The sequence below is a fragment of the Ambystoma mexicanum genome, chromosome 6q (genome assembly GCF_040938575.1).
Source record: "Ambystoma mexicanum isolate Mex_15411 chromosome 6q, UKY_AmexF1_1, whole genome shotgun sequence".
Classification (NCBI taxonomy): Eukaryota; Metazoa; Chordata; class Amphibia; order Caudata; family Ambystomatidae; genus Ambystoma; species Ambystoma mexicanum.
The window spans coordinates 56,033,255-56,046,435 of record NC_090937.1 but is presented as its reverse complement, the minus strand read 5'-3'; positions in this window follow the sequence as shown (position 1 = coordinate 56,046,435).

Below are 13,181 nucleotides of genomic sequence, written 5' to 3'. Positions count from 1 at the left end.
ACAGCTTCATGGTCGCCTCAACAGTCTATAGAACACAGCTATACCCCTCGAAATTGGCCTAGCAGCACACATAATCCCATTCACAAACTCCAGCGCTACCAGAATGCAGATACCCAAGTCCATTGGCTTTGCTGCACACATTGTACTGATCTCACAGAACCATTGTGCCACGCCTAGAACTAGAATGCAGCTACACACCACTCAATCCACACTGGCTGCCCACACACCAAGCACGCTTTACTACATCACTCTCCCAGCTTTGGAATCACACCAATAGTAAAAGGCGCTATACAAATGCCCAATAACATAACACACATGAAAAACCGCAGGAGTGGTTGAAAACAGTACTTTACTGGGCCTATTTGTGCTTAGACACATCTCGTAGATTGTCCACCAGGAACAGCACAGATGGGTCACAAAAGCTATATAATGTGGCTGGCCCCATGCCAGACATCCTCTTCCAACCGTCGACGTGGATAATCTGGGCCAGAGGAACCAGTCTGTGGGATGCACAGTTATCGCCGTTGATATGTGGTGCTTACATTTTAGCACAGCCAATGTCAAAGTGGAACCAAGTTGGAACCGCAATGATGGGCTGCAGCACTTCTCTGAAGACCGCCCTTTTCTAGGCTGTGCCGGCGATAACATTCACTGCAACAGGTAGTGCTGTGATGGCATGTACCAATTGTGGTGGTCACACACTTTGGGGGTTCAGTCAGCAGTGAGGCAGAATAAGTAGAAACCCACTGCAGAAATCCCATTTAGCTGCTGGGGGCCTGATAACCCCATAGTTTCATTTCATTTATTTAATATACATATAGCCACACTGGCTTTGTATATACAACATAGCACAACAATACATAAAACAGAAATAAAAGATAACAGGATTACGTACTTCACTCTATAAATGAAAATACCATTTCATAGTACATAGCTAAAATATAATTTAATTGACAACAACTGATCCAATTTATTATTTAAAAAAAGACATATCGTAAAATCAGGATAATTCTTCATAAATGTTCATAATTTTGTTATAAACTTTCATCATAAATAGATAAAATGTGTGTCATGACCTTCCATCTCACATATAGCATATGCTTGCCTCATTAATAGCATTATCGTAGGCTTTTGCGTATCGATCGGTAATCCAGTTAAGGCTCTCACAATGTAGCAGGATATGTTCTACTGATTCAATTACTCCAACTCCGCATAGATGCGGTTAGTTTTGGCAAGACCAATCCTAGCACCCATTATTTCAAGAATCTGGCTTAAATAAAATTTCAATAACAAGTACTATCTAATTATAAGGCATCAGGATATGCGAAAACATATTGTGGCATAATAGTCTGCATCATTTGATGTTTAATAAATGGACCACTATTTACATTGGTTGCTAGTCTCACCAGGTTAGATTTATAGCTCTAGACTTGCAGCTTTTCTTTTAACCTATATTTGTGAGCGTTCATAGATGTTATGTTTATTTGTTCAGTTAGCTCACCAAACCATGTTTTGTGAATAGTGGGCATCAGTTCTAGACAAACCATTTGATCAAACTGGTCAAGTCTCATATAATCACGTAGCTAGTCTGCAATGATAGTACCATTTTCTAAATTCAATATTTCCTCAAAACATATATGAAGATCACTGGAGTACCTAATAAATTTAATTTGAGCCTCAAGAACTCCACTGACAATGACGTTGGCATACGGAATAAAAGCCTAAGAAATGTTGCCTCAATTTTGTGTAACTCATCAATCAATTTGTGACCACATACCTCTATGCCATGAAGCAAAACAGGTTCAATTTTTGCTGTATAGAGCAGCAGCATGGTCTTCATAGAGCAACTACCATGTCTGCCAATAAATGAGCTAATTGTGTGCGCAATAGTAAGACATTTATTCTTGGTGTCTTCCCAATGTCTCTTCTAATTAAGATTTTTGTCCACAGTGACTCCCAGATATTTATATGCACCAACACATCCAACAACAGACTTGTTAATGTACCTTGTGTATCTATCATCATTGCATTTGTTCTTACCAGTTAGGGCCATTATCTTTGTTTTAGTGATATTAATGAGGAGTCCATTGCTTTCCGCGTAACCATAAAGTGCATCTAGCATAATCTGTAGACCTCTCAGTGTATACTCTAGGAGTATAAGATCATCAGCGTAACTGAGCCAGTTGATTTTTAGAGCTCCCAATTTGACCAGAAGAGCATTCAGGTTAGCAAATGCATCAACCATATACACTAAACAGAGGTAAACCAGGGTTGCCGAGACTATGCAACCCTGCTTAACACCTCCACTTGTGGGAACGTTTTTGGATAGTTTGCCCTAACCATTAAGCCACACACTTACACTGGTATATTTGTGCATTAGCATCAACATAGATAAGAGACGACTTGGAATATCCCATGAAACAAGTTTAAGCCATGATCCATTTCTCATTACAGTATCGAATGCAGAACTAATCGATAAATGCTACAAATACTGGGACTTTACGTCTGTTCAATGCGTATTTGACTGCAGATGAGAGGACAAAGAGGTTTCCGTGTTCTTTCTAAATCCAATTCGGTTTGGAGACAGTATACCCTTCTCTAGTATCCATTCATTCAGTTCAACAAGGAGAACTTTAGTACACAGTTTGGCCGGGATGTCTAGCATGGCCAGCATGCGGTAATGCACTGGATTGCTCCAACAACCTTTTTTATGGACAGTGAGAATATGGCTTTGTGTCCACGATTTGGGTAGGACACCACACTGGCCTATATGGGAGAACAGGAGATTCAGCCCTTCTGCTCATAGTTTAGGGGCCGCTTAATCACAAGTCCTGTCAGGGCCAGCTGCATGAGAATTGCGCAATTGTTCAATTATGGTAATAAGATCTGCCACAGTCACTTTACATGTCCAAGTAATAAATGGCTGGGTCACTACATGATCATCAGGGGTATTGATCCACAGGGTAGCCCCAATATGTGTTGCCCAGTCCTCTTCTGGAATGCTATTAATAGGTAGACTATTTTTAGGACATCCCTTGATCACCTTCCATATGCCCATATTATTTCCCTGTTTCTCATAGCTAGCAAGTAGGTGCCATTTTTCTTCTCACATTGCCTCTTGTGCTGTCTCAACCACTGACGATAGTAATTTGTTTCCACTTTAATAGCCACAGGTATCTCTGTCACAGAGTTCAGTGTCTGAGCGATATTGGCTCATAGTCATTTTCTTTTGCCATATTGTGGCCTTTTCTTACTACTCTCTCTATTTCAGCATTTGCCTACGTTTTGGTAGGTTCTCTGTTTTTGAACTGCTTGTTTAATGCTCATAGTAAGTGCAAGAAAGTCTGCAATCATATCTGTTTTTTCACTTAAAGCACAATTGGTAAATTTGCTAATGAAAGTCGGAAACAAACTCACCACGATTTGCTTGGCTTTATCAATATTAGTTTTGTTCCACAGTATTCGGTTCTGTTGCTCGTTAAGGGAAATATCACTGTTTAAATCATAGAAGTCAACGCAGCTGCTACTTGTGAAGGCATTTAATAGAACGCATGATGCTAGGTGGTCACTTTCATCGCGTTCCAATATGGACATATGTTTGGCCAGTGGTAGCGCTACTGTGTTAGTGAAAAACAAAATCAATAGTAGAGGCACTGCAACCACTCACACGTGTGAATGCCTTATGTGAATCACCTGGACATTGGCCATTCAATTCAATTAAGTTGTGGGATTTTAGCAGGATTGCCCAATCATGGCCCTGTGTATTACGTACATGGCGCTTCATATGAGCATATACACGCAGGTTAATCAGGTCATCATCATCATTTCAATTTGAGAGTAGAAGTCCCCCACAATCCACAATGGTAGGTTCAAGTCAAAAGAGTTAAAAAAAATGGGCCACCGTTGCTATATTATGTTTGGTGGCCACTGCATTAGGAGGGTCATAGATGTTTATAAGGTGCATATTTTTATGGCCAGTCTCTATTTTTACTGGCTGGAACATTTGGGTAGACCCAGTCAGATTATGAGTACGCCAAGGGTGACGCACTGTCACAAGTAGGCCACCCCTGGGGCCCCCAATCTGTCCCTTTGTGGCAGCTAACTGTGCTGAGCTCCTATTATCGAATTCACAATTATCAGTGATCCATGTTTCCTGTTAAGCTATGATTGTAAAGGAGTCGATGTGATCGAATAAACCATCCTCTACTGAAAGGTGAGAGAATCCTCTGGTATTCCATGAGCAAATTGATTCTGTTCATTGAGTTATCATGGCAAAGTGGTTCTTAAAGACTTGCCAGTAACCGTCTCCCTTATCAATTTGAGCCTTTTTAATATGTGGGCCACTACCAGTCCTTAAATGTTGATTCAATTGGTCCTTCCTATTATCATTTGGAAATGGCAATATGCGCGTTTTGAGGGGTACATTAATCACTTTTCCAGATGTGTGCATATAAGGTGTGAAGGGATATTTATGGTAGGGCATCTTTACCAATCTACATGAATAGCCCAGTCTTAAGAGCTCAGTCTCGGAAGACAGAATATAGTCAAGAGTGACAGGTGATGGAAACCAAACATTGGAGACTGGTGATACAACGTTGACTAATTGGTCGACTATCTTAATATCATTAGTAGTATTTACGCATAGGGGAATCACTGTATGTAATATATTCAATAGAGCAGCACGATTTAAGGGCAGATGATAGTCACCAGGTGATAGAGATTGGATTTGCAGTGCACTTATTACTTCATTAGAGTTAACTAAACTGTTTTCAGCAGCAATTTTTGGCTTTATGACGTTTGTATGTGTAACTTGATCCAATAGTTTGTTGAGGTCTTCAATTTGAGTTACAGGATGGTGCATATCAGCAATTAATACCATTTTTTTTTAATGAGGGTGCAAAACTCCTCTGTATGTTGTTGGGTGATCTCTATACAATAATCATAAAGAAACATGTGTTACAGGCATTGCAAGTCGCCCATAAATGAAACGTTGTTCATAAAGGAACATTTTTAAAAGAAACATTTGCAAGTCGCCAATGAAATATGTGCAAGTCGCCCAATGATATTTCATTGGGCGACTTGCATAGATAGAGATCACCCAACAAAATACAGGGGAGTTTTGCACCCTCATTAAAAAAAAAAAATTGGTACCCTTACAATGTAATTTGTTGTTTGATTTTTGTACTGGAAAGTGAGCGCAGATTGTGAGGATACCTTTCTATACTTTCACTTTGTTCAAGGTGCCAGTGAGAAGTCACCTACTCATTCCTCACTACTGCTGCACACTACATTATACTGCCTGTTCCTCTACATTTCAGATTGGTTTGCGCACACCCAGCATAAGGCTATTCTCACGTATCAGCATTATCAGCAATTAATACCTCTGCAACACTTGCAGCACTGGCGCTGCATGAGACGAGAGGAGATTCACTCGCAACAACAAAGATCCTAGGGATGTCGACACGTATTTGGTCGGCAGCACCAGCCACTCTTGCTGTTTTAGACTTATGGCACTTTAGTAAGGGTTTCTTTTTCGGGAGATTGGCAACTTTCACCATGACATCAGTACGCTTAACATTTTGATCTTGATCCAACATGTAATTTCTAATGTCATATCCAATAGTTTCTGGTGCGTTACACCCATTTTTAGGTTGCACGTTGGGTGGTTTGTTCGTTTGTAGTTGAACCTAGGATGCGTTCTCAGGTTCGATATCTAGATCCATGATGTTAAGCATGACACTATCCTCATTATTAGTGCACACATTTTGTCTATGATTAATATGTCTAGCATACATGTATGCATGAGAGACACTTTTTTCTTATGTAATTTAGAGTAAAGTATTTCAGTCCTACCAGCAGTGACAGGTTTAATTTGAGAAGCGACTGTCTCTGTAGTGTTCATGCTGATAGACTTTGTGCAAGGGTAAGGTAAGGTGTTAACACTCTGTTCTGTGAAGCACTTCCTGCCATGATTGATATATTTGTGCATGAGTACAGATTGGATATTAAGTTTGTTTTCCATTCTGTCACAACTGTCTATCAACGTGATAAGCAGATTTTCAAAGGCATGAAACAATGGCGCTAGAATTCATGCTTGTTTCGCCGGTGTCAATGGCGTCTATATGTGGGGGCTCATTACTCGTTTCTGCATTGTTACACTTGTTTTGTAGAGCATCACCTATCATGGACACATGCACTGTATCACTCGTAGTCTCTACAGTGTCTCTTTCAACAACAGTAACTACTACGGTATCTGCTATGGCACCATTGTTAGATTGAAGTAATGGTTCATGGAATGTGGGCACTAACAAAGACGTAATACCTGTTAAGGGTGGCTTATTAACTGTATCACGTCTATCGCTAGCCTCTCCTGATGTTTCAGATGTTGTGGGGGTTACAGAGGACACGTTACCCCCCCATAGATTATCCACCCTCTTCAACTCAGTTAAACAGTACCTCTATGTAATGGCAGGAGAGCCCAACAACCAGACTCCAACTGCTGAACAACTCCAAACAGGTGTGCCTTTGGCGTGGGCTTCCCCTGTGGGCTTCAGGGCAGGCCTTTTCAGTCCTGAAGGATTCCCCAGGGCCCTAGCAGGAGTTAGATCTCCTGCCTGCACCTCCTGCAATGCTTTCAAATAACTGGCATGCCCTTCTGTCTTACCCCTGCCCTGCCCAACCCTTCCCTCTCCCCTTAAACAATCTCCTCTTTGTCCTCAACCACTGAATCCCTCACCTGCAGATCCCTTTATCCTATATTCCCCTCCTTCTCTCCCTCTTTCTATTGGCTTCTGCTCTCCCCCATGTATGTTTCAGTGAGTGCTAATCAATGGTGTAGGGGAGGTTACTCTCCCACATCTCCGCCCTCTCCACCCCCTCCAAAACACCTCCTCCTACTACATGTTTGCCCATTCACCGCCCTCTCCCACCCCTTTCTCCATTCCTTCCTGTTGTAAGGGAAAAAGGACAGAGCCCCTTTAAGAGGGGAGCTCAAGACTATGGGAGGGAGCGGGAAGCGGAAGGAAAGGGAGGGGCAAGGGAAGAGGGAAGTCAGTAACGAAATGGAGGAATAAAGGGAAGGATGGAAGCACACAATGGCTCCTGTGTAGTTATTGAATGGGCCTGAAGAGACCCGATGAGGGGGTCTAACAACTGGCGACGAAGGGAAACGAGCCCTAGCAGTGCCATGGCATAGGTGAGCCCAGCAGCATGAAGGTGCCCAGTAAAAAGGAGGGTGCGGCGGACCCGACCCAGCAGAAGACCGTGTGCCCAGCAGCACCCAGGGGCCCGAGTGCCCGCAGTGATCGAGGGCCTGTGCGCCCACAGTGAAGGTGAGGCCAAGTGCCCTTGGAAGCACACAATGGCTCCTGCGTAGTTATTGAATGGGCCTGAAGAGACCCCATGAGGGGGTCTAACACTTCCCCCTCTCTAACAATGCCTTCCCATCACATCATCTGAGACTGAGAGGGCTTTGAAACACTTAAGGGGTGCTTCATTACAGGACCCACTCTTTATCAACTGAATGTGGAGAAACCTTTTCCTGTGGAGGTAAATGCTTAAAACCTGGCATTGGCAGCACTGTGTCCCCATGTCACCCAGATACAGGACAGCTTCACCCAATAGCTTTCGATTATCCCATTCTCTTTGCTCTCTTACTCTGCTCCATTTCCCCTTCCCCTCTTCTCTTGCCCCACTCCCTCAGCTATGCCCCTCTGCTGCCCGTCTTCACTGTCCATCCTACTTTCCCTCTGCAGCCAATCTTTTCACCCACCCCTTCCTTCTTCTTCTTTTTACCACCTTGCAGAGGCAGTGATGTGAAGGTGAAGGGACAAGTGGGAGGGGTATTGGTGAAGAGTTGTAGATAGGAAGGCATGGAAAAGGGAATGAAATGGCAAGGTAAGGAGAGGGCTAAGGAAGGGGAGGGAGAAAAGGGAAATGAGAGGGGGGAGGAGGAGAGGGGAGTGAGAGAGGCAAGAGGCCATTGGGAGTGGGAGAGAGAGGAGAGAAGTGGGTTTTGAGGACGGAGAGGATGGGTGAGCATAAGAGTGGAGGAGAAGCTAGGTAGACAGGGGGAATGTGTAGATGGGTGGTGGGAAAGAGGAGGAAGGAAAGTGAAGGTGATGGAAAGTCGCAGATAAGTTTGGAAAGGGGGGAAGAGGAGAGGGGATTGGAGAAAAATAGAACAGGGAATACAGTAATGTAGCATTCTGGAGTAGAGGGGGAGAAATAGAGAGGATATGGAAAAGGGTAGGAGATTGTGAGCAAGGACAATTAGATGCTAAGTAGGGAGAGGTGAGCAGTGAAATAACTGAGATGATGGGAGGCTGGGGTAGGGTAGAAGTGAGGTTTGGTTAAATGATGGGAGCAAGGGGAATGAAAGGGAGTGAGGGGGAGATGAGGCAGAGGATGTCGAGAGCAATGGAATAGAAAAAGGAGATGAGAACAGATGAATGAACAAGTGAAAGAGCGGTTAGGGGGAGGCACGTTTGAGGAGGGAAGGGGAAGGGAAAGGGTATGCTAAGGGGGAATGTAGGGATGGAAAATGGGGGTATTGGAATGGGTGAGAATGAGCAGAGTGCTGACATGGTGAGGGTCTAGTAGGGAGGGAGCAGGAGGCGGCTGAAATGAGAGGAAGAGACTGGTAAATGGGGAAGCAGGAGTGGAAACAAGAAGGGATGGAAGGGGGCAAAGTGATATTAGAGGGTAATGATGGATGGAGAGGGAGGTGGGATGAGACAGGGATGCAGTCCAGGGATATCAATGAAGCAGACTGAATAATGTGGTTTGGGGCCAGGACATAGGGGAAGGGTAGAGGATGTGAGACAAGCAATAGAAGGTGTGGGTACGGAGGAGAAAGCAGGGTAAAATGGTAGGTTTGGAGGTGAGAAAAGGGAACAATGAGATGGGAAAGCATGCAAGAGAAGGGGTTTGCAGGGGGAGTTAGGTGAGAGGGAAGAGAGGGAAGTAAGAATGTGGGATTGGTTAGATGGAGGGCAAGTGTTGTTGTGGGGAAAGGGGAGATGAGATGAAGGAAAGAAAGTGGAATAGGAAGAAGGGCATAGTGAGACCATTGGGATGTTGGGGAACAGGTGGTGGTAAAGGATATGGGGAGTGCAGTGAGAAGAGCCGGTGAATGGGGCACAGCGAACCAGAAGACAGGCCTCCTCTGTCTACACTTCAAGACTCTGGCACCTCCTCCCTGTCAACATCAGACTTTCCCCATCACTTCTACAGTTCAGGAAAGAGCTCAAGACCTTCTTCTTCAAGGAATGGCTCTGCCTTAACAGCTAGGTCCAAACACCATGCACTTCCCCACCCTACCTGGGACCCAGTGATCTCCTCCCCACTGTCTATCCTCTGGTTGGTAGTAATTATAATTATTATTTCATAATGCTCTTAATACCAGCAAGTGGTTTCTAAGTGTGGGATTGGGAGTTGAACCGGTGTTGGGCTGCCTTGTCCTGCCTCCAAGACAAATGCATTGCCCCTGAGCTATCCTTCATCCCCCAGTAGATCCCTTCCTGCCAATTGCCCACCCTTGCCGCCCCGTTAGCTCTCCACTCCTATTTTTTCTCTGCTTCCCTCACTGTGTTCTTCCCCCCTATGATTGCAAAGCACTCAGTTACTTTCCGAAGATAGTTCTGTGCTCAACAAACAGTAATAATAATAATAATAATAATAATAATAATAATAATAATAATAATAATAATAATAATGTCAGGTAGAGGAGTGTAGAGATGAGAGAGATGAGGGTTGATAGGCGAGGGAGCTATGGAGAGAGAGGGGGTAGGCTGGGTAGAAAGGGAAAGCAGAGAGACAGCCTGAAGTGGTAGAATGACGAAGAGTGTGGTGAAAAGATAGAGAAAGGGAAGATGGAGAGCGCGGAGGTGGGAGATACGCAAGTGGGAGATGGTAGCAGGGTAAAGCTGAAGGAGGGAGTAATATATAGGTGTGAGTGAGAGGATGAGCAAGAAGGGTACTAGTAGGAGGGGGAAATAAGAGGAAGATGTGAGGGGGAGGAGAGTTGTTGAGGAAAGGGGAAGGTGAATCGGTGAAGGGGATGGGTAGAGGGAGGCTCATGGTGGTGTGAGGGCATAAGAGGAAGGGAAGGGGAAACAGGTATGGGGAAGGAAGGTTTGGAAGATGGAGGGAAAAGGGGCAATGTTGTCTTTGGAGAATAGTAAGAGGGGAGACTGGCTAAGTGGGAGAGTGGTTAGAGGGAGTGAGGGCAAAGAGAGAGGAAGGGAAAACATTGGAGGCATGTTAATGTTAATGTTAATGTTAAAGGACATTTGTACCGCGCACTATCACCACCGAAGTGGTCCCCTGGCGCTCTGGCGGCTCTGAAAAGGGGAGGAGAGGGGGTGGATTAGTGGGAATAAGCTGGAAAAGTGCAAGAGAGCAGTGATGCGCTGTCAGCAGCCTCAGCCCGGTGGGTCCGTTGGCTGGGCTTAGGGTGTTTTACGGTCCGTAGTCGTCGTGTGCTGTTGTGTAAGTCTATGTGTGGTTTGTTTTGTTGTTGCAGTGTTGTGAAGTTTGTGCGGATTGCTGCATTTTAGGCTTGTGGTTGTGTTTGGTTAGAGTTTGAGAGGTGTATGCAGAGGGATGGAATTGTTTGTTGGTTGGTTAGTTGGTATTGCTGTCCTTGCAATTATGGGATTCCATCTGGGTGCGGTACATGCTGACAAACATTTCTAACTAGATGCGACGCAAGCTAGGGTTCAGAATTTCATGCGAGTGTGGAACATGCTAACAGTCACATTTCTATCTAGATGCGACGCTAGCTAGGGTTCAGAATTTCATGCGAGTGTGGAACATGCTAACAGTCACGTTTCTATCTAGATGTGGCGTGAGTTAAAAATAAGAATCCTGAGTGTGGCACATGCTAACAATCACATTTCTATCTAGATGCGACGCTAGCTAGGGTTCCGAATTTCATGCGAGTGTGGCATATGCTAACAGTCATATTTCTATCTAGATGCGGCGCGAGCTAAAAATAAGAATCCCGAGTGTGGCACATGCTAACAGTCACATTTCTATCTAGATGTGACGCGTGCTAGGGTTCAGAATTTCATGCAAGTGTGGAACATGCCAACAGTCACATTTCCATCGAGATGCGACGCTAGCTAGGGTTCAGAATTTCATGCGAGTGTGGCATATGCTAACAGTCATATTTCTATCTAGATGCGGCGTGAGCTGAAAATAAGAATCCCGAGTGTGGCACATGTTAACAATCACATTTCTATCTAGATGCGACGCGTGCTAGGGTTCAGAATTTCATGCGAGTGTGGAACATGCTAACAGTCACATTTCTATCTAGATGCGGCGCAAGTTAAAAATAAGAATCCTGAGTGTGGCACATGCTAACAATCACATTTCCATCTAGATGCGACGCTAGCTAGGGTTCAGAGTTTCATGCGAGTGTGGCACATGCTATCTAGATGCGGCGTGAGCTAAAAGTAAGAATCCTGAGTGTGGAACATGCTAACAATCACATTTCCATCTAGATGCGGGGCGAGCTAGGGGTCAGAGTTCTAAGTGTGGCACTAGCATATGCAAAACAAGGCAACATTTATAGTCCATTTACAGAGGTCACAGGTCTTCCTAGGTATGTATTGTTTAAGTCTATGGCAGTCTACGATATGGAAGGTAAGATAGAGTGACAGGGGCCCTCTGGAGCAGAGTAACCGCTCCACACCCCACCCATGCCACACTCACAGTTATGTTGGTGTCTGCTGGCTTCCCCGGCCTCCCCCGCTGACACCCGCAGACACTTTCCGGAGCCGCCTCTGTTGGAGCCGCCCTTGGCCCTGGGGCCCCTAGCCGCAGGGCCTGCCAGGCAGAGGGCTGCCTGCCCTGCTGAGCTATATGCAGTGAAAGCACCAATCACGGGGCCAGGACCGTCTGGGAGGCGGGATAAGCCCACAGCTTGAACACGGCTGTGGCGCACATGGAAGCTGCGCTCCATGTGTTTTTTTTAAATACACAAGTTGCTCCAGAATGGGGTGTTGGGGCCAGGGCCTGCAGGGGGACTCACCTTGACCTGGGTGAAGTCTGGAATGCGGCCTTTCCCGGAGGAGACTCCGCGCCGTAGGCCTGGTGTTGTGGGTTTGAAGGGGAGCACCAATCACAGGGCCAGGACCGTCTGGGAGGCGGGATAAGCCCACAGCTTGAATACGGCTGTGGCGCACATGGAAGCTGCGCTTGAATACGGCTGTGGCGCACATGGAAGCTGCGTTCCACGTGTTTTTTTTAAATCCACAAGTTGCTCCAGAATGGGGTGTTGGGGCCAGGGCCTGCAGGGGGACTCACCTTGACCTGGGTCAAGTCTGGAATGTGGCCTTTCTCGGAGGAGACTCCGCGCCGTAGGCCTGGTGTTGTGGGTTTGAAGGGGAGCACCAATCACGGGGCCAGGACCGTCTGGGAGGCGGGATAAGCCCACAGCTTGAATACGGCTGTGGCGCACATGGAAGCTGCGCTCCACGTGTTTTTTTTAAAATACACAAGTTGCTCCAAAATGGGGTGTTGGGGGCCAGGGCCTGCAGGGGGACTCACCTTGACCTGTGTGAATTCTGAAATGTGAAAATAAGCATCCTGCAGGTCCAGCAACGACAGGAAATCCCCTTCCTCTAGCTGTGCCAGCACATGCTGAAGGGTGACCATCTGAAACTTCTGGGACAAGATGTATTTGTTGAGGCGGCAGAGATCCAGTATGGCCCGCCAACCGCCGGTCTTCGTTTGGACGAGAAAGTACTGCAGGCACAATCCAGAGCCTCTTCGGGACGAGTTCCATCACGCCCTTTTTCAGCATCGCTCGTACCTCTAGAAGCAGTTGTGGGACGTGGTCGGATCAGGGGTATCGAGAGCACGGTCTTCCTCTTGAGGCTGAAAAGTAATCCCTCCTTTTCCTAGGGGTTCAGTTGAAATAGCTCAGAGGTCCTAGAGATCATGGCATGGAACAAGCCAATCTCGTTGGGTGGAGAATGAGGCTGGGTAAGGAGTGGGAATGGAGTGAGAGGGAAGGGAATGGGACCTTCTGTGTGTCAGGGGAAAGGAAAGGCTAGTGGCTGGTGCAGGGTGGGGTGGTAGGATGTTCAGACAAGGTAGCACAGTAAAATGAGGTTTGGTGCAAACCCTGATTTCCCTAATGATTTGCTGCAGATATCTGTTATTTACACTCC